This window comes from Panthera pardus, unplaced genomic scaffold (genome assembly GCF_024362965.1).
Source record: "Panthera pardus isolate Hobbes unplaced genomic scaffold, ASM2436296v1 HiC_scaffold_16, whole genome shotgun sequence".
Classification (NCBI taxonomy): domain Eukaryota; kingdom Metazoa; phylum Chordata; class Mammalia; order Carnivora; family Felidae; genus Panthera; species Panthera pardus.
The window spans coordinates 51,924,843-51,948,976 of NW_026526721.1; the positions used below are offsets into that span (position 1 = coordinate 51,924,843).

At 36.9% G+C, this 24,134-nt stretch overlaps 1 pseudogene; it reads right to left on the bottom strand.

The window, feature by feature from the left end:
* Positions 1–9,115: 9,115 nt before the first annotated feature.
* Positions 9,116–10,410, bottom strand: LOC109266222 (four and a half LIM domains protein 3-like; annotated as a pseudogene).
* Between the last annotated feature and the right edge of the window lie 13,724 nt (positions 10,411–24,134).

Genomic DNA, 24,134 nt, shown 5'->3' on the forward strand with positions numbered 1-24,134 from the left:
AGAGGACTCCTGCACATTTGTAATTAAGTTTCTTTTTCCCCTGTTAATCTGTCCTATGTTAGTTTGATTATTAGACTAGACAAAGAATTAAGAAGAGTATAGGGAAAATTTTCCTCCCCAACAATTTTATTTCATTGTGTTTTAAATGTGCATAATCCTAATAACCAATGACGCTGTGCATCTTTTCATATGTTTTTTGGCCATTCATATATCCTCTTTTATGAAATGATCATTTCATTAGGTTTTGCCTACTTTTCATTAGGTTGCTTTCTTAGCACTGAGTTTTGAGAATTCTGTACATATTCTTTGCCAAATAAATATATTAGGAATATTTTCTCTCCTTTTGTAATAGTCTCTTTTAGAGACCAATTATTAAAATAAAAGTCCAATTTATCATTATGCCCTTTATGGTTTGTGCTTTTGGTGTTCTACATTGGAAATATGTATTTGCCCTCTTTCTTTTCCCATGGAAATTTTATACTTATAACTTTTACATTTAGGCCTGTGCTCCTATTCAAATTAAATTTTGTGAATGGTATGAGGTAAGGGGTAAGGTTCTTTTCTTTTTTTTTTTTTTTTCATAAAGATATCCAAATGTTCCTGAATTACTTTTTAACAAGAATTCCCTTTCTCTCATTGAATGGCCTCAGGACTCTTCTCAAAAATCAGTTCACTATATACCTGTGTGGATCTGTCTTTCGACTCCCTGTTCTGTTTATCTATATTTATGCTTTCACTTATACCACATTTATTTTATTGTAGCTTTTATAAAAGTCTTGAAATCAGGTATTATGTGTTGTAATATTGTGATTCATAACAAGAAATATATATTTGGTGCTTCTCCCCATTTCTGGCACCATCTCCTAAAATCCTTGGAATTTCCTAAGCCATAAGAATGACAAGAAACATCTTTTGTGACAATGTTTGGTCTATTGTCCTCAGTTCCTGAAATTACTTTAGAGCCATAAAGGTGAAATGAGTGTCTTCATAAGAAGCTCCTTTTAACCACAACTGAGTTTATATTAATGAGGTATCTTTTGGAAAATCCTTCAAGATGGGGGTTGCTGGTTGCCAAGGGAGCCAACCTTGTGATTAGACTTTCATTCTTATCCCACCACCACTCTCTGGAAGAAAAAGAGGGCTGGAGATTGAGTTCAATCACCAATAACTAATGGTTTAATCAATTGTGGCTATGTAGTGAAGCCTCCATAAAGACCCAAAAGGATGGAATTCAGAGAACATTTGGAGATTTGAGGAGAATGGTGCACTGCCTTTTTCTCATACCTTGTCCTACTCACCTCTCCTACCTGGCTATTCCTGAGTCATGTCCTTTCATAATAAACCAGTGATCTTGTAAGTAGTATATTTTTCTGAGCTCTATGAATCACTCTAGCAAATTAATTGAACCCAGTGGGGAAGCCCTGGAACTTCCAACCTATAACCTATTTGTTCAGAAGCCCAGGTGACAACCTGGACTTGCAATAGACATATAAAGTGGGAGAGTGGGGTGCAGTCTTATAGAACTGAACTCCTAATCTGTAAAATATGATTCTATCTTTGGATGGATAGTGTCAGAATTGAGCTGAACTGTGGGACACCCAGCTAGTGTCCCATAGATTGCCTGGTGGTGTGGGGTAGTCCTCTCTCCTTGCCCCTGCCAAACACACACACACACTGTAACTGCTGACCAGAAACATTTTATTAACCCCCTAACTTTGCCCATCTTTATAAATTGTTTTGTCTATTCCAGGATATTTAATTCCATATAAATTTTAAAATACACCTGTCAAAAATGGCTCTCATTTTAGTCTTTTATTTCTTCTTTTTCAATCTATATGCCTTTTATTTATTTATTTATTTTTGACTTATTAAAATTTCTAGGACCTCCAATAGAGAGGTTGCCATCCTTGCCTAGCTCCCAATCTTAGGGAGAAAATAACTAAGTATGATACTAGCTACAGAATTTCCAGTAGTGTCCTTTATCCAGTTAAGAAAATTCCTTTTGAGTCTCAGCTTGCCAAAAGTTTGTATCTTGAATAGATATGATTTTGTCAAATGCTTTTTTAAATGTATTATGCTTTTTATATATTGCTGATTTAAATTTGCAACTATTTTGTAAAAGATGTTTGTATCTATGTTCATGATGGACATTGATTTATAACATTTTTCTTGAAACACCTTTGTCTAGTTTTGATATCGGTGCAATACAGTTCTCATAAAATAAATTAAAATATACTTCCCTATTTTCTGAAATAATTTATGTAAGATTGGTATGATTTCTTTCTAAATTTTTTTTAAGAATCACTAGTAAAATCTGCCCAGCCTGAGATTTTTTTTTAACAGGGAAGTTTTAAATTATGAATAAAATACTTGATACACTACAGATACTCAAAAATTTTAGTTCTTCTCCTGTCAGTTTTGTAATTTTTATCTTCTAAGGAATGTTTCCTGCTCAAATAGTCATCAAATTTGTTAAATAAAGTTTTCAATATCATATATTTGTTGCTCTTTTAAGTTTTGAAGGCCTGTATAAGCATCCTCTCTTTTGTTCTTGATACTAATAATATAAACTCTTTTTATTATGATCAGTCTTTTTAGGAAATGAATGGTGAACTGTAATCTGTGGACAAATCTGTCTCATTATTGTTTTTGTATAACCCACAAGCTAAAAATGGCTTTTACACTTCTAAATTATGAAAAAAAATCAAAAGTTCAAAACTATTCCATGATACTGCAAAATTATATGAAATTCAAATTTCACTATCAACGAGCAGTTTTCTTGGAATACACCTGTGCATATTCATTTACAAATAGTCTAAACTTGCTTTTATGGGAAGTCAGCAGAGATGACCATTTGTAATGGAGACCTTAATGCCAGTAAACATTAAGGTATTTAACATTTGGCCTGTTATAAAAAATGTTTGCTTACACCAGTTTAGAATGTTATCAATTTTATTGTTATTTTCAGAGAACCAGATTTTGCTTTGATTGATTTTTCTCTATTACACATCTATTTTCTGTTTTACTAGTTTCTGCAATTATCTTTTTTATCTCTTTCTACATGATCTGGGTTTAATTTTCTCCTCCTTTTCTACCTTTGCAGGGTGGAATAATTGATCATTGACTTTAGATCTTTCTTGTTTCTTAACATAAGCATGTAAAAATATAGACTACACTCTAAGGAGAGATAAGCTGCCATCCATAAATTTGGATATGCTGTATTTTCATTTTTATTCAATTTAAAATATTTCTTAATTATTCAAAGAAAAAGAAGATAAAAGAGAGGAACCTACTCTATCATATATGGGCATATGGCAAAGTTATAGTAATAAAAAAGGAGTGGAATTAACCAATCAATAATAAATTTGACTATCATTCAGTTAGGGACAGATTAGATTAAGTCAATGGCATATTAAAATCTATTGTTGATAATAAATTGCTCTAATATCGGTGGCTTTAAGTAACAAACATTCATTGTCTCACAGTTTCTAAGTGTCAGGAATCCAATTTAGCTGCATCCTTTCAGTCAAGGTCTCTCATAAAGCTACATATAAGGTTCTGGCCAGGGCTACAGTCATCTTAAGACTCCACTGGGGATCAATCTGCTCCCATGCTCATTCATTTGGTCATGGGCAGGCTTCAGATCCACTTCAAGCTCATTATTGTGGCTGTTGACAATGCTCAAGTCCTATTTGCTGTTGGCTAGAGATTTCAGTCCTTTGTTATGTAGCCCTCTCCATAGGGCAGCTCACAACATGGCACCTTGTTGTCCCAGAGTGAGAGAACAGAGAAGGAGAGGGCAAAAAAGAAGTCACAGTCTTTTGTAACCTAACCTTGGAAGTGACATCCCATCACTGGCCATAATCTGTTGATTGGAAGCAAGTCACTCAGTACAACTCACTCTTAATTGAAAGAGATTACTCAAACAGATGAGCACCAAGAAGCAAGGTCATTAGAGGTCATTAGGAAGGCTGCCTACCGAACGAAGATGGTGTTAAAAGACTGGCTTGTTGTATTGAGAAGAGTAAAACTAGATCTCTACCTAACATCACATAAAAAGATGAAATCCATATAAATTAATAATCTACAATTTGAAAGATATTATAACAAAATAGTATAAAATGTAGATTTAGGTATTGGAAAGAATTTTTTAAATAAAAGTTCAAAAACAAACTATAAAGAAAGTGCTTCATTACATCAAAATAAGGGATTCTGTAAGATAAAAGATATGATGAAAAAATTAATTACAAAAAGAACAAATGGAGGAAGATATTTTTAAACTCTAAACTTCAAGCAATTAGTATCTAAAATATCCTGCAAACTTATCTAAATCAACAAAATCAGGGGCACCTGGGTGGCTCAGTCAGTTAAGCATCTGACTTCGGCTCAGGTCATGATCTCATGGTTTGTGGGTTTGAGCCCCGTGTTGGGCTCTGTACAGACAGCTCAGAGCCTGGAACCTGCTTTGGATTCTGTGTCTGCCTCTCTCTCCCCCTCCCCTGCTCACACTCTGTCCCTGTCTCTCAAAAATAAATGTTTAAAAATTTAAAAATAAATACATAAACAAACAAAAATCACAGAATCACTCCAAAAGAACATATGCAAAAAAGATAAGAAGATGCAATTTAAAAGATGAAACCCAAAGGTTGACAACACAGAAAAAAATTTCAAACTCATTACTTATCATTGAAATGCAAATTAAAAGAACAATGAAATAACATTTTAAGTCTCAGCCTTGCAAAAATAAGTACTCTGAATAATGCAGAAAGTGAAAAGGAAGTATGGGTATAGGGACCTTTCACAGTAGAAACAGTAATATCACAACCTGACAGTATTTAGCCAGATTAAGTATATGCATACCTTATCACATCAGCCATTCAATTCCTAGCTCTTTATATCTTAAAGAAAGTCTTATAAAATTCATTAAAGGGGAATTTATAAAAGGAATGTCATTGCAGGACTATTCAATTTAGCAGGTAGGTAGAGGTTATCTGGCATCCATCATTGGGAGAATAAATATAAATATGAAAAATGCACCCTTGTGAAGATTGTGCAACAATAAGATGGAACAGATTTAACATTCACATAGTCACACAGGGGGATCTTGTAAACACAGTACTGAGTGAAAATAATACTAATAAAAAGGAACAGAATGAAATAGCTAACATAATACCTTTTCTAATGCAGTATAATATTTTATTCCATGTATATACCATAATTGATTTAAAAACTAACATTTGTTGAATATTTAAATTGAGCATACCATATACAATCATTTTTGCCACATCACTATTTCTTAAGGTTTATTCTGAGAAATGAGATTGGTGAATCAAAGATTAGAAAATTTGAAAGTATCTCTATGTACGCTGTCAAATTTTTCTAGAACTAAAGTTCCAATTTATGTTTCTATCAACTGTGCATGATAATACTGTCTCAACTATAAACACTTGGAATTTAATTCTAAAAATATATTTCCTAATATGAAACATAAATATTTTAATATACATTTCTTTGATTTTTAGTACAACTATTTTCCATAACTTGATTGACAACATATTATTTTTCTAATTGAAATTTTTAAAAATGTATTGAGGTAAAACAGATATAAAACAGATATATGATATCTGCATATATTCAATATGTACAGTTTGATGCATTTGGAAATATACAAGCAGCCATGATGCCATCACTACAATCTAGGAATAGACATATCCAACACTTCCAGAGTTTCCTTGTGTCCCTTTGCTTTGTTTGTTTTTTTTTTTTAAGATTTTTTTTTTTAGAACAGTTTTAGGTTCATAGCAAAATTGAAAGGAAGATACAGAGATCTCCCATTTACACTCTTTCTCTACACATTAATAGCTTCCTCTACCACCCTTGATTTTTTGTTTGTTTGTTTGGTTTTTTGTGGTAAGAACAATTATCAGGAGATTTACCCTTTAAATTCTGAAGTACACAGTACCATAATGTTAACTATTATACAGCAGATCTCCAGAACTCATTCATCTCTCAAACCAAATTTTTATACCCAATGAACAAATGAACAACTCACTATTTTCCCTACGGGTCATGCTTCAGCTTCTGGCAACCACTATTGTATTCTCTGCTTCTAAGAGTTTTACTATTTAAGATACCTCATATAAGTGAAATCATGCAGTATTGGTCCTTCTGTGAATGACTTATTTCACTGAGCATAATGTCCTCCAGGTTCATCCATGTTGTCACAAATGCTGGGAGTTTCTTCCTTTGTAAAGCTGAATAATATTCAATTCTATGCATATACCATATATTCTTTACTCATTCATCTACCAATGGATACTTGTTTTTTTTCTGTATCTTGGCTATTATGAATAATGCTGTAGTGAACATGAGAGTGCAGATATCTCTTCGAGATCCTGATTTCAATTCTTTTTGATATGTACCTAGAAGTGGGATAGCTGGACCATATGGTAGTTCTACTTTGAGTTTTTGAGGAAACTCCCTACTGTTTTCCATAGCTGCTGAAACATTTTACATTCCCAAAAGTACACAAGGGTTCCAATTTCTTCACATCCTCACCCAGTGTCTTTTTAAAATGTGTAATAGCCATCCTAACAGGTGTGAGGTGATATTTCATTGTAGTCTTGATTTGCATTTTCCTGATAATAATGTCAAGCATCTTTTCGCATACCTGTTGGTCATTTATATATCTTTGGAAAAATGTCTTTTCAAGTCATTTGCCCATTTTTCAATTGGGTTATTTGGGGGGTTTTTTGCTATCAACTTGGATGAATTTCTTACATACTAAGGAAATCAACTCCTTACCAGATAGACAGTTTGCAAGTTTTCTTCCATTCTGTACATTTTCTTTTCATTCTTTTGATTGTTTCCATATTCGTGCAGAGGGTTTATGATTTGATGTAGTCTCACTTGAGTACTTTTACCTTTGTTGCCTGTGTGTTCTTATTGTTATATTCAAAACATCATTGCCAAGACCAACGTCAAAAAGCTTTTCCTCTACATTTACTTCTAGGAGTTTTATAGTTCAGGTCTGTGTTTAAGTCTTTAATTTTGAGTTGATTTTTGAGTATAGTATAAGGTAGGGATCCAATTCTTTTTTTTTTTTTTTTTCGCATGTGAATACCCAGTTTTCCCAGCACCATTTGTTGAAGAAACTATACTTTTCCTTTTCCCATTGTGTCTTCCTGCCACCTTTGTTAAAAGATCAGTGGGTTTATTCCTAGGCTCCCTATTCTGTTCAATCAATCCATATGTCTGTCTTTATTCATGTATTGTACTGTTGTGCTTAAAATAGCTTTGCAATATATTTGAAATCAGGAAGTGTGATGCCTCCAGCTTTGTTCTTCTTTCTCATAATCTCTGTGCCTATTCTGGGTCTTTGTGAATTTTAGAATTGTCTTTTCTATTACTGTCAACAATGTCATTGGGTTTTTAAAAAGATAGTATTGAATCTATCAATTGTTTTGGGTAGTATGGACATTTTAACAATATCAAGTCTTCCATTTCATCAACACAAAATATCTTTATGTATGTATGTATATGTGTATATATATATATATATATATATATATATATATATATATATATACTTTGCTTTCTTTAATATGCTTTCTTTAATTTATTTTGGAAATGTTTATAATTCTCAGTGAACTTCATTACTTCCTTTGTTAAGTTTATTCTACAGTATTTTATTATTTGATGCTATGTAAGTGAGATTGTTTCTTAATTTCCCTGTCAGATGGTTTGTTGTTAATGTATAGAAATGCAACTGTTTTTTGCATGTTGACTTTGTATTGTATAATTTTGCTGAATCCATTTATTTGTTCTAATAATTTTTTATGTATGGAGTTTTCATATAAGTCATGTCACCTGCAAAAAGATAAGTCTTATTTCTGCCTTTCTGATTTGAATGCATTTTTTTTCTCACCTAGGACTTTTTCTTTCATAGGACTTCCACTACTTATCTTGAATGAAAGTGGTGAGAATTGACATCCTATTGTTATACCTGATCTTAGAGAAAAATTTTCAATTTTTTACTCTTGAGTATGATGTTAGCTGTGGGCTTATCAAATGTGGTCTTTATTATGTTGAGTTACATTCCTTTTATACCTAGTTTGTTGAGAGTTTTTGTCCAAATGAGTGTGTGAGTATTTTAAATGCTTTTTCTGCATCTAGTGAGATGATCTTGTAATTTTTATTCTTCATTCTATTAATGTGATCTATCACATTTATTGATTTACGTATGTTGAACCATCCTTGCATCCCAGAAATAAATCCCACTTATCATATTGTATGATATTCTTAATGTACTATTGAATTCAGTTTACTTGTATTTTGGTGAGGATTTTTGCATCCATATTCATCAATAATATTAGCCTATCATTTTCATTTCTTATAGTTTTCTTTGTTTGGCTTTGATATCAGAAATGCAGGACTTACAAAATAAGTTTGGAACTATCACCTCCTATTCAGTTTGGGGGAAGGGTAAATTCTTCGTTTTCATTATTTTTATTTTTTCCTCACACTGCTTTATTGCAAAATCTGGAAGGCAGGTGAACCAGTCCCATCCCTCTGCCCATCTGCGGGCAGAATGGAGCTGAAATGAAATCAGAAAACATTCAACAGACACGACTGGGCAATATTATAGAACCTCCTTAAACAGTGAACTCCTGATTTGCTGCCCAGAGAGCCCTAGCCCTGAGGTTGGGTGGCATGGGGTGAGGAGGGTCAAGCCTAAATATACTCCACTTTTGAGGACTTCTCAGGCACCCATGGGAGAACTAAAGTCTCTGGAAAGAAGTCGAGATTGAAGAGGGCCTGGGTCCCAGATTCCAGGTTTGGAAGGTTGAGTCTAGAGCCCTGATTTGGGAAGAAGTTTTGGTCTAGGAACCCAGACTATAGGGAAGATGGCTAAATTCTGGAGTCTAGGCTTGCAGTGGGGATTTGAATCATGGAAGCTCCATAAGATCCCAGGTTTGGGGGTCCTGGGTAAACAAGTACCAGTCTGGGTATGTTGGAGCATGGAGGCTGAATCCTGGAGCCCAGAAGGACCCCAACTGGGTCCCAAAGGTGGTTTGGAAAAGGAGCCTTAGTCCTGGAGCCCTGGTTTAAGAGGCTATGGACCCAGGAGTCCTGGTTCAAGGCCTGACGGGCCACACCCCTGGCACAGCACTTGGTCTCCAGCCCCCCCACAAATCCTTGGCCCACCAGGGAGGTGGCACAGAGGGCACAGGAGATGGAGCTGTGGTGCCAGTGGTGGTTTTAGAAGGGCACGTACTTGCCTCCACCCAGTCCTATGATGCTACATTTGCAGCTGCTGCACTTGGGTGCAAACACTTCTCCAAAACCGGCCACTCAGTAGGGATCATCATCCCTGGAAGCAAACTGCTGCTCTGCCATGCGCATGTGGCACCCTGTGCAGACCAGGCATTCTTGATGCCAGGGCTGATCACGGTATGTTATGCACCCTATGTCAATGACTGGCTGCAGAGGGTACGGTGAGGAGAAAGCTTGTTCTCCTGGCAGGGCACGCAGCAATGAGCATGCTTGCGAGGCACAGAGGAACAGGAGCCCAGCAGCTGCTCACAAACCACTGCACCAGAAGCAGTGCTCGGGCCCTGTCTGGCCTCTTCTGCATTCCAGCTTCCGGGACCCAGGCATGACAGCGTACCCTGCAGGTGAACTCCCGGGACAAGGCACTGCTGCAGCAGTCAATGCACAGCAGCTCACTGTACTGGCAAGAGAAGCTCTGGCACCCGCAGCAGCCCACCTGGATGTGGCGGTCTTGGTAGAACACCTCCCTTGAGTCGTGCCCCACATGCGGCTGGCACTCAACACAGGCGGCGGCAAAGGTGTTGTCGTAGCAGGGCACACAGTCGGGGCCATCATCCATCCGGATGTATTTGAGGCCTTACAGGGATTCGCTGCATTTTGCACAAAGTCCTAGCTCATGGTGGCTATGAGTGAGCCCCCTAAGCCGGTGGCGGAGCCAGAAACCGCAGTTCCCTTGCGTTTTCTCCATTATGTTTTGTCAATTACGTCTAATTATTGATAGGGAAGGACTTACTATTGCTGTTTTGTTTATTGTATTCTGTCTGTTTTGCAGGGGCTTTGGGGGGAGTGGCTTAGAGGGCAGGGGGCTGACAAGAGTTAGAAAAGAGGTCAGGGAAAAACAAGAGTTAGGAAAAGGCTGAGCAAGAACCCACACTAGAGTCCGTGCCTTCAAGATCTGTGCTTTAGACTGGAGGTTGACAAACTGGAGTACCAGCCCACCACCAGTTTTTGTGTAGCTCTGGAGTAACAATGGTTTTTACACTTTTAAAAGGTAGAGGAAAAAATCAAAAGAATAAAATTTCCTAACATGTGAAAATTCTATGAAATTCACATTTCATGGTACGTAAGTTTTATTGGAACCAAGGCACACCCATTCATTTACATGTTGTCCATATACTTTCATGCTGAAGTAGCAGAACTGAGTAATTGGAAGGAGACCTTTTGGCCCATAAAGCCTTAAATTTTACGATCTGACCCTTTACAGAAAGTCTGCTGACTCTTTCTGTAGAGCTTTGCTGCTCAAAGTATGATCTACAGACCATGAGCAAGAAGTATCATATGGGAGCTGTTAGAAAGGCAGAATCTCAGGTCCCGCAAAAGACCTGCTGTATCCAAATCTGCATTTTACAATGATTTGTGTCCACATTCAATTGCACGGAGCATTGTTATATTAGTGTCCTGTTTTGGCAGATGGGTCAGTAAGTCTAGCAAGTAGGACATGGGGTGGATTAAGACTAGGAGACAGAGGAGGAAGGGACAGGGTCCACAGACATTTAAGGAATGTCTGTCACTTGGGGGTGCACAGGAAGGCACACATTCTTACCCCAGGCTTCTGAGATTCCTGCATATAAATATATGGATAATAGGAAGTCATATGCAAGTTAACATAAAAGTTTGCATTTCTTATTATTAAAGTATGCTTTGCCAAAGCTGATCAACAGGAAGATAATCAAATTAGCCAATATCCACCTTCCCATCTCCAGCCTCAATGTACGCACACACACAGGAAGAGTTTTCTGACAAGCAAGAATGCCATTTTTACTAGAAATTGGCCAGAAGCACTGCTATGGGGAAGTTTCTTAAGAGGTAGTAACTCAAATATTTTGCTAAAGCATTGTTACAAATGCTAGAATAGTCATGAATAAGATGGTAAAGAGTACAGTCCTCCCTCAAAGATACTCTACAAGAAAATTCACCATTTGATGTTCCTTTCCTTTCCTTTTCTTTCCTTTCCTTTCCTTCCCTTCCCTTCCTTTTCCCTTCTTTTCCTTTCCCTTCCCTTCCTTTCCTTTCTTTTTCTCTTCTTTCTTTCTTTCTTTCTTTCTTTCTTTCTTTCTTTCTCTTATCTTTCTTAACGGGAACTTTTAAGATTTACTCTTTTAGCAACTTTCAAATACATGATACAATACTGTTAACTTTATTCACTATGTTAATACATTACATCTGCAGAATTTATTTATCTTATAACTGGAATTTTGTACCTTTTCATTACCTTCCCACATTTTGCCCACTCCCTACCCCACGTTCCTAGTAACCACATCTGTTCTGTTATCTATGAATTCATTTTTTAAGATTCCACATATAAGTAGGACCATATGGAATATATTTATATATTCAATTTATATTCAATTCAACATTTTCTTTACCAATTCATTCACTGCTGAACATTTAGGTTGTTTCCATGTCTTGGTTATTGAGAAAAATGCAATGAACATAGGGTGTAGCTTTCTAAGAGATAGTGGTCTCATTTCCTTCAGATATATTCTCAGAAGTGAAATTGTTGGGTCGTATGGTGGGTTTATTTTTAATTTTTGAACGATCTCCATACTGTTTTCCACAGCGACTACACCACTTTACATTCCCAACAACAACACACAAGCTTCCCCTTTCTCCACATCCTGACCAACAGTTGTCATCTCTTGACTTTTTAATAATAGCCATTATAATAGACATGAGGTGATGTCTCAATATGGTTTTGATTTGCATTTCCCTGATATTCGTGATTTTGAATACCTTTTCATATTCCTCTTGGTCATTTGCATGTCTTCCTTGGAAAACTGCTCAGTTCCTTTGCCCATTTTTTAAATAAGTTTTTTGGTTTTTCTTCCTTATTGAGTTGTATGAGTTTATATGTATATGTATATACATATATATAAATATATATTAATTAATTATATATTAATATTAACTCCTTATCAGATATATAGGGTGTAAATATTTTCTCCCACTTCTAAAATATCATGATATTAGCTATAAGTTCCACCTATTTCCTTTCCTGTTTAAGGAGAAGATTCTAGATTGTATGCATTTTTCTCTATCTCTCAGAGCTGTGGTGGCTGCTGAGAGCCACCTGCACATTTTCCTCCGGACAATACACTGAATGGCGTTTGGTGCAGTGGCCACTTCTCTCCTTCCCTTCTAAAGGAAACATCTCAGGATTGTGCGCCTTCTTTTAGTCCCACAGAATCATGCTGTTTGATGAAAACGAACTGCTCTCTTTTCTGTAGGGAAGCACACTGAAAGGCCCAAAAGGTGGATGCAGCTTCCACTTCTCTCCCTTCTTTCTGATGGAGATGTCTGGGGATTGTGCACCTTCTCTCAATTTTGCAGCACCACAGGCTGCACCACTGGCTACTGAGCGACCCCCACCTCTTTTCCCTGGGGTCTGTTTGGGCTGGAGTGCCAGGAGGTGGGTGCAAGTTCCACCTTTTTTCATGTCCGAAAAGAGAAATCTTAAAATTGTACACCTTCTCTCAATCCCACAGACCCATGCTGACTGCTGAGAACCACCCATCTTTCTTTGTTCTTAGAAGCCCACAGGCATTCTAACTATGCTGACTGCCTCAGCCGTCTCTATAAGGTTATACAGAAGTAAATTTCTTGGGCAGGATTCCCAAAGTCTAAAAATATTGAATGCATGCTTCACTCACTGCTTGCCCCCCTGGAGAAATCTCAGGCCACTTGGATCTCTCTTGGCACTGAACTGTGCCAACTTCCGAGAGGGGCTGACCCAGGTAAACTGAAACTGCTCTTTTGACCTGTTTCACGGTATTTTTCCTCATTGTGTTTATCTGGGGAACTGTAATTTCTTAACTGGTCTCTGGAGTTCTCAGAAGGTATTTTGGCTCAAATAGTATTGTTTGTGTGTGTTTATGTGGAGGGACAATCGTTCCAATTTCTTATTCTGCCATCTTACTGATGTCATTCTTTAATAGTTTTTAATATATTAAAATCTGATGCACACAGAAAGCACATTTTTGAAAGAATACTTGCAAACACAAGTATACAAATTTTAAAACTTAGAACCACTACTAGGAGAGCAGAAATAAAAGAAAATGGAAAATAGTTATAGCAATAACCCTACAAGTACAAATTTATCTTCCAACTGTAAGGTAGTTGGGTATTGGAGAAAATGAGCAGCCATAAGAGACAAGTAGTGATTTTCTCAGAAGAAAGATTTAATAAAGAAAAGTGTTTGTGAATATAGGTAAGCTTTCTTGTAACATGGAGAATTTCATAGGACACTGGGAGAAACTTGGGGATGATACACAGAGTTAGAAATTGAGTTAAATAAAGACACCACTGAGCATTTGAGAAATAATACGCATACTAATCAGTTTGTGCAAGAATTCACATTTTGGGTGATGACCCAGGACAAAAAGAAGTTAGGCAAGATGAATTTGGCTTTAGCAGCCTCGTGAAGATAGGAAGCAATCCAAATTTATGGACTTCAGCCTTAGGTTGGAGTAAAAAGACAGATGGGTCTAACGTGGGATAAGATACTTCTTTTCTCTCTTTTTTTTAACTTTTCTTAATATTTATTTTTGAGAGAGAGAGAGAGGAAGAGAGACAGACAGAGTGTGAGTGGGGAAGGCAGAGAGAGAGACACACACAGAATCGAAAGCAGGCTCCAGACTCCAAGCTGTCAGCACAGAGACTGACACGGGGCTCGGACCCATGAACTGTGAGATCATGACGTGAGCCCAAGCCGGATGCCCCTAACATTTCTTTTCTTTTATTCTACAGGAAAGAGTGAAGCTAGGGAGCATAATCTTTATGGTAGGTACTTATGGGAGGTAGTTGCAGCATTCCCTTCAGAAGGGACGGCAATAGGATGAGGTCTGGTCTCTGCATCATCATGCTTCAGGTTGGAGCCCAGCAGACAGCATGATCAGCACAGCAATCCAAAATATAATCCCTGTGGGGAAAGGCACCACGTCTGCTGCTTTCCTCACTCTGTCCACAGAACCTAAGACATCAAGTAATGCAATAAGTATCTACTAAATGAAGGGATTAGATACCAGTGAAAAACTGGAAAAAGAAAGGCAACAAAAGGGAAAAAGTCAAATACATTATGATATATCTTGATAATGGAATTTGATGAAATAAATGAAAATTATAATTTGGAAGTATACTGTTAATATCAAAAATATTTGGGGCGCCTGGGTGGCTCAGTCGGCTAAGCGTCCGACTTTGGCTCAGGTCATGATCTCACGGTCCGTGAGTTCGAGCCCCGTGTCGGGCTCCGTGCTGACAGCTCAGAGCCTGGAGCCTGTTTCAGATTCTGTGTCTCCCTTTCTCTCTGACCCTCCCCCATTCATGCTCTGTCTCTCTCTGTCTCAAAAATTAAAATAAACATTAAAAAAAATTTTTTAAAGAAAATATTTATGCTATACAAATGCTAAAAGACTGCAAACAATATTTTGTATCATCTTTTTTTGGCAAACAAATAATTATTCATAGAAAAAAGTTGACAAGAATGTACATTAAAATATTAACTGTAGCTATTTCTGGATGTGATAAGTGACGCTTCCTCTTGCTAATGTAAATTTATGAATAGTTCAAGATTCACCTGAATTATGACGAAATTCTGAAGGTACAAAATATACATGGATTTTGAGAATCAATACCTGCAAGGTGAATGAATTCGTTTTTAAAAACCATCTATGCTAAGAATTTATACTTAGTTGTAATTGTACCAGTTAAGGAGGTATAAAATGGTTTAATAGTCTTCTGATTTGCATTTAATTGCCATATGCTTATGGGGTTAGCAGCTGCAAGCTCCTTGAGGGCAGTGATAATATTTGTATGAGTGTCCTGAGAACCTAGGTGTTCAATAAATGTCTGTTGAACTAAGTAACTATTTTATAATATCTTATAATAATTTGCCATGTTGTTGAAAGTTTTCTGGAAATATTAAATGAACACTTTGCATAATACTGATTTAACTTTTTCTCTTTTTCTGAAACTGCTTCTGCATGTATGCTTCTAACTTAGTTGCCATCTTCTTTGCACAGAAGCTTAAAATTATGATTTAGTCTGTGGTTGTTTTTTCATGTTAGTATTTTCTGTAACTACTCTGCTTACCAAGTGACCCCTCTGAAGCTCTAGTCAATAGTCATTTTTTCCTCTTCCCTGTAACATAAATTTTAGCACTTAAAAATTCTTATGTATCCAAAGTTTATTTGGTTATTTTAGTTTATTTCCATAAAAAAGAAACCTCATCTTTATTTTTATCAGTTGACTCCGGATTTTAACACATGGGAGTTAATAATTCTCAATTCTCTTTTTCATAAAACTCTTTGATATTCTAGCCTACTTATGCTCCCAGATGCATTTGTAGAAATTTTTTTGTCAGTTTATAAAGAAAATCATGTTGATGCTTTCACTAAGACGATATCAAAGCTGTAATGAAAGTTGGAACATCTGACATATTTAGAACATTATCATCTTCATATACAGAAATACAGTTTGCCTTTCCATTTATTTCAGTATTCTCCCAATAAACCTTGGTAATTTTATGCATCGTTTTCAGCTCTTGAATTTATTTTCTAAGTATTTTAATGCTTGCTTTATTGTGAATTGAATCTTTTTTCCATAATTGTTACCAAATATTTTTATTTTTATCACTTTATTTTTTTCTATATATTTCTTTCTTTTTGGCATGCTGCTTTATTCTGTTCCTAAATACTTTAGGCAAAGGCTTAATTCATTGTTTTTCCCTTTTCTCCCATACAAACACAAGAATTTGAGTGATAAATTTTCTCCTAAGTGCTATTTTGGCAGCATTCCATACTTTTTATGTATATATTGTATTTGTATTTTCACTGCATTTTCTTGTTATTACATTCTGGATTTCTTCCCTGACCTAGGCACTTTTAAAAAACACTTTTTCTTAAGTTTTCATGCATTTGGCACATTTTAATTCCATTCTCATTATTTGTTTCTATTTTTAATGCATTGTGGCTTAAAATATAATGGGTAGTATATCGGTTTTTAAAAATCGCTTGGGTACATTTTTGTTCCAGCATGTGATCCTTCTGAAAAACATATTATTACACTTGAAAACCAAGTGCATTTCCATATTCCGTTCCTATTTTCTCTCAGGATAACGGTTAATTCTATTCTACTAATCATGTTATTCAGGTAGAACTTTTAAAATTAATTGTCTCCTTGTTATCAATCTAATCAAGAGAATCTTACTGTGGGAGTTTCACTTATCTTTCTATTGCTTGGATCTATTACTGACTAATTTAAGTTGACAGTCCTCTATTGGCTAGCCAGTGGCCTATGAACAAAATAATCATATGATTTATCATCTAAACTGGAAAAATTTAGATAGTGGAAAAGGATGCTCCTAATAATTATGCTGGATCAGCAGGCCTGAACCAAAACTACTTGAGCAAATCCAGGATAAATCTGCAGGTAATCTAGCAGGAGCGCTCTATCCACTAGAGGTGTTCTATACCACTCATTCATCAAAACAGCATTAACTGAATTAGCCTGACTGAAACTTGAAAAAGTCTAACAGCATTTACTATATGTAAGTCTTACAACATGTAAGAGAGGATGGATGTAAGTGGATGTAAGCTACGGGGGTTATTTTTGTTTCCCTCTTTTGCTTATGTGTATTTTCTAAATTAAATGCAATTACTTTTGAAGAAAGAAAAAAAGAAAGTTTTCAAAAGAAGCAGGTGATTTGGAAAGTATGGATATTTGGGGCAATTCTAATTCTCCATTTTAATAGAGAGTAAGGAATTTAAGAAAAAGGGTGGAACAATATTTACAAGGAAAAGTTATCAAGAGGCAGGTCACTGGAGTCAAACTGCCACATCATTTACTAGATGTGCAACAAGTTAGACTTACTTCCCCTTACTTTCTCCTTTGACAAAGTGAAGATAACAGTAGCACCTTCCCCATGAGGTTGTTACGAGCATTACATGAGATAATAAGATAGTAAGTATTACATGAGCAAATAAGCAAAACACTTAGACCAGTGCCGGGCTTGAGGAAAGTGCTCAGGGCACTAACTATTAGCTAAGGGCAGGCAAGAAGGTGGCAAAGGAAATAGGAACCTGAAGAAAAAAGTTGAGAATTGGCATGAAGATAGAAAAGCATTCTCAGATTGGGCCTACCTTCCTTTGCTCCATTAAACCTTGGTCCTCAGCAGGATGCTGACTATTCTGGAAACCCATAGGACTTCTTTAAGTTCAGAGAGAGGCCTTCCTTTCTTAAGTGCCCCCATCCTACTCTTCCCCTTTTCTAGGCTACAGAGATCCTGTAGCCCTGTTCTGCCCCATGCTGCCAGACAGATGTTTTGCCCCTTGCAATTAATCATTTGCCACAGAAAGGGAAGCAAAATCCTGCTGATTGCAGAGTTGTAACATTTTACCCAAACAACAGAGAAAGGCTTGCTGCATGTGGCATGTATTATTCTCTTTCTTTTTTAGCAACAAGCCAAATGGAACGATGTATAAGAAAATATGCTGGAAAATAATGTAAAAAGAAGTATCTCGTGCCTGTGAGTATGCAGAGTTTGGGAACAAAGGCTGCAGTAATGAAGAAGAAAATTATGTGGGTACTAACGTGAATTTGTGGCATTCTATTTATATTTTCTTTGCAAGTATTAGCCTATTAATGCTAGTGCTTTAGACATTGCCATTAAAGCATGTTACAAAGATAACCTTTGTTTTCCTTAAATTTGCCAGACTGACAGCCTCAGAGACACCGCCCACATCTTCTCCATCTCAGTATTCTCAGCATGTGACACAATGCCTGGCACATAGTGGGTCTTCCATACATGCCTGTTAAGCAGAAATAGGACAGAACAAATTCACCCTACAGAACCAGTTTGCAAGATATTGTGTAAATCTATAAAGGAATCAAAAGACTTTAATATGCTTTGGGGAAAGGGGGAGCTGTAATATACCTGGGTCAAAAATAAAAGCTGGATGAAAAGGTAAGTATTTAGTAAACTGAATTTATTGTTGTTGTCAATGCCTCTAATCTCCTTGCTCTTAAATCTACTACTTGACTCTAAAGCTTCTAACTTGGGCCTTTCAATTTTCTGACCTGTTTAATTAGTTCCAGAATTCCACAATGGAGATTGAAAGCAACTCATTAGCAACGGTAAAACGAAACTACAAAGAATACTACCATCTGAAATTTTATTTAGGATATTCCTCTAAGCTGAAACTCCTTCTGCAAGCTCTTAAACCTCACATACTCCAGTTCCCCTTATATTTAACTTGGGTCAGCATCTATAATTTAACCAAAATTACCTACAGCCTACCTTGTGCTGAGAACTGTTATGGGTAATTTGGATGAAAGAATAATTAAACTCTGATCTTAACATTTCTGATCTGTCTTTGCATTGTTGGAGCTTCACTGGTTCAGGGTTGCTACTCCAGATATCTGACTCTTGTAGTTGTTACAATAATGTTTGCTTCTATAATCAGCGAACTCTATATCCTTGGTAGTCTAATTCAGTAGAAGTTTCTTTTTCACATAATGCTCAAATGAATGTTCTCTGTCAGGGGGTGGCTTCCTCCAGTCATGTATTCGGATACTAAGGTTCCCTTCATCCTGAGCTCTGCCACATTCAACATGGGCCTCACAAAGCCCCCTTGAGTTTTCTCTGTCCCATCCAGCCTGAAGTGGAAAAGAACACGGAGGATTGTGCATGGGAGTTTGTTTGTTTGTTTGTTTTTTAATGTGGTTCACGTAACTTCTATGTGGTTTGTTTATTTATTTATTGGAACTCAGCAACATGTCCACACATACCTGCAAAGAATGCTTGCAAATATGGACTAGGATGTGTGTCCACAAAGAGAAAATGAGTTTGGTAAACAGTTATCCAGCCTCTTATATATCCGCCACTCTGTTTACTGCAACTGCAGACAAGAGGCATTACTCCCCATATCCCACCCAGACATCTGGAAAACAACCCATCAGCTGGGCCCATCGAGCCAAATCTGCCCCCTAACCTCAGCTACCCCTGGGCCAGGACAAGATGACTTTCTTTCAGAGTTTCTCAGTATTGCCTCATAAAAACTATGTCACTAGGATCGACTCTAACCTGACCCCCCAAGATTCCCACCACCTATGATGCATGCCCCGTGTAGCTCCTTCCCTTGAGCGTGTGTTGATTGTGGAGACCAAATTTTACTAAAGAATATGGCAAAAGTGAAGGGATGTCACTTCCAGGAATAAGTTAAAAAAAGACTGAGTTCCAGGGCGCCTGAGTGGCTCAGTCGGTTGAGCTTCCGACTTTGGCTCAGGTCATGATCTCACAGCTTGCGAGTTTGAGCCCCATGTCGGGCTCTGTGCTGACAGCTCAGAGCCTGGAGCCTGCTTCAGATTCTATGTCTCCCTCGCTCTCTGCCCCTACTCCACTATTACCCTCTCTCTCTCTCTCTCTCAAAAATAAATAAATATTAAAAAAAAAAAAAAAAAGACTGGGTTCCTTGGGCATTCACTTGCTCTTGTGCTCTGAGGAAATTCAACTACCACGCTGTGAGTTTCCCTGTGGATAGACCCATGTGACAAGGAACTAAGGGAGGCCTCTGTTCAACTGCCAGTGAGGACCTGAAGACCTCATCCATCCAATAACCAGTGAGGAACTGAATTTTGTCAACAACCAAGTGAGCTTGGAAGTAAATCTTCTGTGAGTTAAGTTGTGAGTTAGGTCAATTAAGTGAATTCAGATAAGACTATAGCCCCAGCTGACACCTTTCTAGCCTTGAGCTGGAGGCACCCAAATTCCTTAGCCACAGAAATGGGGAGATGTTAATTGTTTTAAGGCATTACGTTTTAGGGTAATTTGTTACACAATAATAAATACCTAATAAACATGTGACTTATTGTCAGCTTGGGCTTCCATGTTCCCTCCCTTTTGCAAAACACCCATATTCACATGCTTGCAGTATTATGGTTCTGCACAGTGTCCTCATATGCAGTCTGGCACTGCCATACTTGCATATTTCATATACATGTATACTTTAATTGAATTTATACATGTATGCAAATGAATGTATGCAATTCCAGAAAATCCAGATTTATGCAATTTAATTTTATTTTTAATGAAGCTAATTTGTTCACTGTATAAATTGGATTTGTTTATCTTTTGTAAAACTGAAAAACTTCCCAGTTCTCTTTGGTCCAATATTTGGTTGTAAAAATATGATCATTCTCTGATAATATTAAACTTTAAGCATGAAATGTCTATATGAGGGATACATTGCCTAATTTAGGTTTAGAAGAAAAGACGGCATAGAAAATGCATAGCCAACCCTTGAGAGCAATAGTCTTAATGCATTCATCATTGTATTGCCCGTAACATCTATCACAGAGTATTGCATATTGGAGCAAATAATAAAAGTTAGCCTGGCTTAAGGTGGATTTTCTCCCAGATTCTATTGAATTCTTCATGTGAAAAGAAGAAAAATCTTAAAGCCCTGACTTTTCATCTGCAAAACATAGAAGTCGGTGTTTACTCTTCTATCTTCTTAAGGGTGCTATGAGAAATAATGTAATAAAATGTTGAGAACAAAACTTTGGAGCTATATCTACAGGACTTTATTTTTTTAATGTAAAATTTCTGGCGAGCTTGCAAGTGGAAATTGCCTCAGCATCAGCCACAGACTGTTGAAATAATGCGGGCTTTGAAATCAGAATATGTTGTATCCCACCTCTGGTATTTCTCTATAATTTCCAATAACTTCTTTGAACTGGTTTCCCCATCTTTAAAATGAGATTATAATATATCAAAATAGGTTGTAATGACATGTTTTATTTTTGTTTGTTTTGTTTTGAACACTTTCTTACTTTCCAGCGCAATATATTTTTAGAAATCTCATTGTAATAATAATATGCCCAAAAGTCCTTATTTTCAACATTGGTGTATCCCAGAAACAACGTGGGAAGTGTGAGCTTCCTACAGCTCCCTCCAGCCCATTTGCAAGTTTCTCTCCAGACCTGTAGAAGTACAATTTCTCTTACACTTCCCTTCCTTAGGGCAAATGTTTAGGGTCATAAACTCCTTTGAGAATCTGATTAAGACAAAAACAAAAAAACCCACAAAACCCCCTGTGATCCCCAGAAAATATATGTAAGTACTCATCCATTAAACCTGCATGAGATTTCCTGTCTCCTGAACCACCTGAAGCTTACACATATACCTCGCTTTAGGGCTGGCCCTCGGTTCTCAGAGGAAACATGCAAGCAAGCATCTATCCTGGAGAAGCATATACCAAGCGCCCAAGTCGAAAAAACACAATCGGTCCCTATTTAAAATCTTAGGATTTTTTAGGTGAAGTACACTGAGAGATCATGCTAGTACATTCCTAGAGATAGAAAAGTAAGGCTTGCCAAAATAAATTGACCTGCCCCAGGACACCGTTCCCATAAGACCAGCCTTGGCCTCACTTCTGACTCTAAATCCATGGTGGTATAGGAGGATTTGATCTTGCTACCGTGAATGTAGGCCAACTTAGCTTTTAACCTCTCTGCTTTTTCCTGAGCTGCTGAATGAAAAACCCCTTCTGACTGATGCTATTATTTACCAACACCTTTCTCCCAAATCACTTCAAGCACAAAACTAGAGAAGTAAATAAACCACCAGCCTTAAAAAGGCAGATCTGCTGATCTCTCCAATTCTTACATTCCCTTCTCCTGTAGTCTTTTCTCTCCAACAATATAGACAGTTTCCTTTTTCACAGACGTTCAAAGAGTTGGAACAACTCAGAAGGAAATGAAGGTTTAGGCATACCTTCTTTGGGGAAGCACTTGAGAAAATAAGCATCATATTCCTTTTCAGATTCATGCCTTGCCCAGTTTCCACTATGAAGATAAACTGCACTTTGGGATTTGGAGATGCATATTGGTATGCCTGGGGCTAGAACTAGAGAAGCCAGGTTGACTGTCCTTGGATTGGGAGGAGAAAGGGTACACAATGGATTCATCATCAACCTCTCCCTTAAAGTGTCCTGCCGGCCCCAATCTAAAATCTCCTTAGAAGAATATAATTAGCCAGCAAGATTATTTTGAAAGAAAAGTTCTCCAAGGATAGTCTTGACCCAAAAGTATTATAGGAAAGATACAATGGGCACTCTTCAGCTAACATGAAGAACTGTAAATGTCCATGGACTTGAATAAACAGAGCAATTTATACCTATTCTAACATGCTCTTCATGTTGACCTGTATAAAGCTGTAGAGAAACACAGGGTAATACCATGAGTATATTGTCCATTTAGAGTCAGGAGTTCTATCAGGAATAACAAGCCACAATGCACTCTACATTATCTGTGGACATGAGTCAGGATCATCTATCAATCACTACTCTAATTTCTACCTTCCAGTTAATAAATTTGGGCTTCCAACAATCCAATGTTGCCCATGGACATTGAAGGAAATAAAGGCTACCTCACTGACTGACCATGAAAATAGCAAGGCAAGGGACCATGTGACAAATGCAGATTTAACACAACTGATCTCCAACCTTGTCACTTTATTTCAGATTGAAACATGTGAAGAAAATAGCTTCCCTTAATGGAGTAGAAACATCAAGTTATATCTAATGCTAAATAAGTCTTAAAGGGGTTATTTTTCCTTTCATGAGATTAAATAATGAAAAGTCAGGATGTTCACATACTTTTGATCTGATAAGGATCACTGCAAGAAATCACCTAAACCCAGAAAACAGATCATTTAACCCCTCAAAAGCAGGTTCATTTAACTAAAAATTAGAGAAGACGGCTGTCTTCAGAAATCTTTCAAAGAAAAATACACAGGTTAGACTACCCTTTCTTGACTGTTACAAACAAACACAAAATTGAACTATGATGAAAAGGAAAGACAATATTTAATGGGTTTTGGCCACGTAATCCATAAAAATTAACTGAAACCTTTGAGGTTCTGATATCTTCCAGCAAACAGGTAAGGTTCAAGGTCTTTATAAAAAGCTGGAGTACTGACCTGTTAAAACTACATTCCTCACAGTGTGCTCTGAGGCTCTTCCTGGGAATTAGCTGCATCAGAACAGCATGGAGGGGAGGGAGGGGGCATGATCTAATGCAGATTCCTGAATCTACTGCAGATCAACTGGATCTAAATCTGGTTCTCCAGGGGTGTGGTCTCCCCAAGTGATTTCTATACCTTGAAGTGGGAAGCTCCTGCCTTAAAAGCAATGGAATGTAAGGGAAAATGCCTTTTTAACTGCTAGTGTGCATTCTTAGACAAAATTGGCTTTGAGTTTATGATATGGTGTTGTTCAATCTGATCAGCCTCAGCACCTGATCGTAAATTTTGAAAACAAAATGATTTTTGTTAAGACAAGCAACCACTAGGACAGCCAAGGAGTTTTATATGTGGATCATCTAGAATATTCATGTAAAATGAGAAGTTGTACTCTGCATAAAATGTTCAGTTAAGGTTTTTTTTTTTTTTAATTTTACAAACACTTATCTACCTAAAATATAGGGAAGTTTTAGAGCAGGTGACACAACTTCCTCCTTAATTATGTTTCTGTGCCCCTTTCCCTAAAATATCCTTCAGTGCATCGTCTTGCAGTGGGGTGGGGGGGTGGGGGGCATTGTTGATTCAGCATACTCAAATGTGACTAAAAATTATTTCACAAGTTGAAGTTCTTAGTTTTCCAGTTTTCAAAGGGCACGATATCCCATACATTCTAAACACACCCATCTTTAAAAATTGCTCTGTGTTCACAGCATTATTTACAATAGCCAAGATATGGAAGCAACCTAAGTGTCCACTGATAGATGAATGGATAAAGATTTGGTAA